The 5,651-nt window shown below is 41.1% G+C and overlaps 1 pseudogene; it reads left to right on the top strand.

Annotated features, from left to right (window-relative positions):
* Nucleotides 1–1,520: 1,520 nt before the first annotated feature.
* Nucleotides 1,521–2,802, top strand: LOC140605536 (keratin, type I cytoskeletal 18 pseudogene; annotated as a pseudogene).
* The last annotated feature ends 2,849 nt before the right edge of the window (nucleotides 2,803–5,651 follow it).

The following is a 5,651-nucleotide window of genomic DNA, read 5'->3' as shown; positions in this document are numbered from 1 at the left end:
ACTGGGCATGGAGCCTGCCCGAGATTCTCTCTCTCCCTCCTTCCCACTGCACCCCCGTGCACTCTCTCTCTCAAAAGAAAACAAGATTCCCTTTTCAAAAAACTTCTACAGCTTTCTTTTTTACATTCTGTTTTTTTTTTCTTTAAACAGCCAGCCTTACTTTAGGACGAAATTACTTTCTTTTTCCTCAACAAAAAATGTATCTCCATTTTTTTAAACTTTCTGTTACAGAAAACACTACTCTCCTGCCACATGGAGATGTTTTCCCTTATTATTTCCAGTAGCTTTAATTACATATATTAAGTAGAATGTTTAACCCTTAGCAACCTTAACCAAGTAGTGAGCAATGGTGAACTGTTACATCAGCAGTTTTTGTTTGTTTATTTTATTTTATTTTTAAAGATTTTATTTATTTATTCATGAGAGACACACAGAGAGAGAGGCAGAGACATAGGCAGAGGGAGAAGCAGGCTCCATGCAGGGATCCTGACGCAGGACTTGATCCTGGGTCTCTAGGATCACGACCTGGGTCTCCAGGATCACGACCTGGGCTGAGGGTGGTGCTAAACCACTGAGCCACCCCGGCTGCCCTGTTTGTTTAGAGAAGGAGGAAGAGGGAGGATGGGTGGGAAGGGGCAGAGGGGGAAGGAGAAGAATAGTCTTAAGCAAATTCCACACCCAGTGCAAGGCCAGTGCGGCGGAGCTCGTTCTCACAAGCCTGAGATCATGACCTGAGCTGAAATCAAGAGTCAGATGCTAACCCACTGAGCCATCCAAATGCCCTAGCATTCTTTAGATTTGCAAAGTTATGAATACCTTTCATAGTTTTTAGAAACATATGCCTTTTAAATTTTTCCAGTGTAGCATTAACATATTCAAAGGTCATTTAGTGCTCGCTTCGATTTATTTTTTTGTCTTATTCTTATTCAATTCGATCTGGATTTTAAATAAATTTAACTTAATTCATCATTTAACCTAACTCAGCAAAACTAAGTTTTCAGGTTACCAGAAAGATTTAGGAGACTATTTATTTTTTACAATTATTATTATGTTTTAATTAAAGAGAAAGAGTGGAGGAGGGGAAGAGAGAGAGAGAGAATCTTAAGCAAGCTCTTCACCCAGTGCAGAGCCTGATGTGCGTCCTCTATCAAGAGACAGATGCTTAACCCACTGAGCCACCCAGGCAGCTCTTGGGAGACTATTTAAAAATATACCTAATTTTTAAAAAAAAATTATTTACATCTATTCCATGTACTTGTTCTTAACAATAATGCTAAGATTACCTATATAAAAACTTCATGTGACATCAAACTTAGTCATTCTTCCAAGCTATTTAAAATATTTTTATAACAAATAACCTCCATTTACTTGACTTTAACTAAAGTCAGGCAGAAAAAAAAGTTTTAATTTTATTGCTGATAACTCTAAAGATATGCCTATTTTAATTAAACCAACAACTTAGTTCCTGGCCTGAGCCTGAGTCCTTGCCTCCCGTGTCACCCTATTACTCTCCGAACAGCATGAGCTTCACCACCCGCTCCACCTTCTTTTCCAACTACTGGTCCCTGGGCTCTGTGCAGTCGCCCAGCCACCGGGTCTGGCCGATCAGCAGCAGCGTGGCCAGTGTCTATGCAGGCACAGGGGGCTCGGGCTCCCAGATCTCCTATCCTGCTCCACCAGCTTCCGGGGTGGCTGGTGGTCCAGCAGCCCAGCTGCAAGGATGGCTGGGGGTCTGGCAGGCATAGAGGGCATCCAGGGTGAGGAGACCATGTGAGACCTGAATGACTGTCTGGCCTCCTACCTGGAGAGGGTGAGGAACCTGGAGGTTGATAATCAGAAACTGGTGATGAAAATCTGGGAACACCTGGAGAAGAAGGGACCCCAGGTCAGAGACTGGGGACATTACTTCAAGACCAGGGAGGACCTGAGGGCTCAGATCTTTGCAAGTGCTATGGACAATGCCCGCATCGTTCTGCAGATTGACAATGTCCGTCTTGCTGCTGATGACTTCCGAGTCAAGTATGAGACGGAGCTGGCCATGTGCCAGTCTATGGAGAGTGACATCCATGGGTCATTGATGACACCAATCTTGCTTGGCTGCAGCTAGAGACAGAGATCAAAGCTCTCAAGGAAGAGCTGCTCTTCATGAAGAAGAACCACGAGGAAGAAGTAAAGGGTCTACAAAACCAAATTGCCAACTCTGGGTTGACGGTGGCATTGGATGCCCCCAAATCTCAGGACCTCAGCAAGATTGTGGCAGATCTCTAGGCCCAGTATGACGAACTGGCTCGGAAGAACTGGGAGGAGCTGGACAAGTACTGGTCCCAGTAGATCAAGGAGAGGACCACAATGGTCACCACACAGATTGCTGAGATAGGAGAAGCTGAGATGATCCTCTCAGAGCTGAGACGTACTGCCCAGTCCTTGGAGATCAACCTGGACTCCATGAGAAACCTGAAGGCCAGCTTGGAGAACAGCCTGAGGGAGGTTGAGACCCGCTATGCGATGCAGATGGAGCAGCTCAACGGGGTCCTGCTGCGCCTGGAGTCAGAGCTGTCCCAGACCGGGGCAGAGGGGCAGCACCAGGCCCAGGATGAATGTCAACCCTGCTGAATGTCAAGGTCAAGCTGAGGCTGAGATTGCCACCTACCGTCGCCTGTTGAAGACTGGGAGGACTTCAGTCTTACTGATGCCCTGGACAACAGCGACTCCTTACAGACCATCCACAAGACCACCACCCACAAGATCGTGGATGGAAAGGTGGTATCTAAGACCAAAGACACCAAAATTCTGAGGCATTGAGGCAGCAAAGCAGTGTTCCCTTGAGGGGCAGGAGGCCAATAAAAGGTTCAGAGGCCAAAAAATTTAAAAATAAAAAAATAAACCAACAACTTAATTTTTTAAAAGATTTTATTTATTTATTTGAGAAAGAGAGTATAAGAGCACGAGCAGAGGGGAGGGAGGGAAGTAAATTCCCCACTGAGCAAGGAGCCTGACATGGGGCTCCATCCCAGGACCCTGGGATCATGACCTGAGCCAAAGGCACATGCTAAACCAACTGAACCACCCATGGGCCCTAAAGCAACAACTTTAAACTAGCTTTTATATAGAATATTTTCTATTTTCCTAGATGATCTAGGAAAGATGAACATGAAAAAACATTGAGTTTCTATCTTTTTGAGAGTTGTAGAATGCCCAGTTCTTACAAGCACTTGGTTTAAAACCAGGTGGGATCTTTTACAAATTATTTTAGCAATACCATCCAGAGGTAGAAAAATATCTCATGTTTACAACATATGTAGGGACACACAGAGATAAATGCAAAGATCTTATAGTTACTAATATTTGTGAAGAGGAATTTTTTCCAAAAATTATTTATTTCATATTAATTGAAATTGAGCACATGCTTTACACAGTGAAAATCAGTGAAAATATTTTATGTTTTTCAAAGGAGGGAGGGTATCATGAGAACAGAAAAATGAATAGAACTTCCTTGCAATAATGGCCTCAGTCTGGGATTTCAGGTGTATTTGAATAGTGAGACTAGTGAGGTGAGGTCTCCAAGTTCTTATCCAGATTTTTAAAATATTTTATTTCACTTTTATTTATTTTTTACTGAAGCATAATTAACATACAATGTTGTAGTAGTTGCAGGTGTACAATATTAGGATCCAGTTCTATATCTTACTCATTGCTCATCATAAGTGCATTCTTTTTTTCTTTAAGATTTTATTTATTTATTCATGAGAGACACAGAGAGAGAGGGAGAGAGAGGCAGAGACACAGGCAGAGGGAGAAGCAGGCTCCATGCAGGGAGCCTGACATGGGACTCAATCCTGGGTCTCCAGGATCACGCCCTGGGCTGAAGGCGGTGCTAAACCACTGAGCCACCGGGGCTGCCCTATTTTTTAATTTTTTGAGGAACCTCCACAGTTTCCACAGTGGCTGCACCAATTTGCTCTCCCACCAACAGTGCATGATCCTCCCCAACACATGTTATTTCTTGTCATTTTGATTCTAGCCATTTTGATAGGTGTGAGGTGATAGCTTATTATGGTTTTCATTTGCATTTCCCTGATGAGTGATGTTGACCATCCTTTCAGATGTCTGTTGGTCATTTGTATGTCTTCTTCGGAAGAATTTCTGTTCAGGTCCTCTGCTTCTTTTTTTTTTTTAAATTGGATTATTTAGGTTTTTTGGTGTTATCTTTACATATTTTCGATATTAATCCATTATGGCTATATCATTTGCAGATAACTTCTATTCAGTAGGTTGCCTTGTCACTTTGTTGTTGATTTCCTTCACTATGCAAAAACCTTTTATTCTGGCATAGCCCCAATAGTTTAATTTTGTTTTTATTTCCCTCATCTTAGGAGACATAGCTGAAAAACGTTCCTATGCCCAATGTCAAAGAAATTACTACCTATGTTTTTTTCTAAGAGTTTTACGGGTTCAAGTCTCACATTTAGGTTTGTAATCAATTTTTAGTTTATATTTTTTATGGCGTAAAAAAGTGGTCTAGTTTTATTCTTTTGCATGGAGCTGAACAGTTTTCCCAGCACCATCTGCTGAAAAGACTGTATTCTTCATTGTATATTTTTGCCTTCTTGTCATAGATATTCATCTATGACATATAATTGACCATATAAGCATGGGTTTGTCTCTGGGCTCTCTATTGTTTTATTGGTCTATATGTCTATTTTTGTGCCAGGACTATCCTGTTTTCAATATTACAGCTTTGTAAAATATCTTGAAATGTGGAATTATGATATCTTCAGCTTTGTTAATCATTCTCAAGATTTCTTTGGCTACTTGGGGTCTTTGTGGAGAGGATTTTTGAGATTTGTGTTTGTTCCTGGATTTAATCTCATGAGGCTATGCAAGAGTTTGGGCACAGAAGCCTGTTTAGCAGTTTGTGTTTTAATAAGGCTTCTTTTCTCCTCTCTTTTTCCCTTCAAGTCTCAGGTGCAGTGTAGACTGTGTTTACAATTCAAAGATATGATAATATATATGGCTTTAAGAGACAGAGAAAGAATGTTAAGTTCTTTCAAGAAGGATTTTAGTTCTCTGAGGCCAATAATTTACAAGCTTTTTGAGATAAACAGGAATGGGTGAACTTTGAATTGCCTCCAGAGCTGACTTTTGTTTTGCGAAGATTTTTAAGGTAGTTGTTCTCAGTTCTTCAAAGCATTAGGCTATAACCTAAATGACTTCATAGGTTGATCTACCTATCCAACTATCTTATCCTAAATATGCTCCTTTCCCTCTAGCTACATAGTTTTAAATATTTCTGGCAGTGTTGAATAACTCCTCTTGGGTATAAGATTGGCCCCCAAAGAGGGTGCAAAGGATATTACCTTTCACAAATCCAGAGTCACTCCCCAAGGTAACCAAAAGAAAGAATCAACAACCTGAGTTGTTGACAGGCAGAACACCAAACCCAGTTATGCAAAATGAAACAAGCAAGAAGGAAATGGTTATTCCTGGGAAAGAGAGGATTGATAAACAGTGGGTTTGGATTTAGAAAGGAAATGACAAGGTAAGATTTTATTTTTCTCTCTCAAGTAAGAATTACAGACAGGGATTTAAAAGAAATTATTCTAATAAGAATGTTTACCTTTTGCCAGTTTTTATAGGATCCCCTTTGCAGG

This window comes from Canis lupus, chromosome 15 (genome assembly GCF_048164855.1).
Source record: "Canis lupus baileyi chromosome 15, mCanLup2.hap1, whole genome shotgun sequence".
NCBI classification, from domain to species: Eukaryota; Metazoa; Chordata; class Mammalia; order Carnivora; family Canidae; genus Canis; species Canis lupus.
Note: the sequence above shows the minus strand (reverse complement) of the source record. Positions and strands in the feature narration are given on the sequence as shown.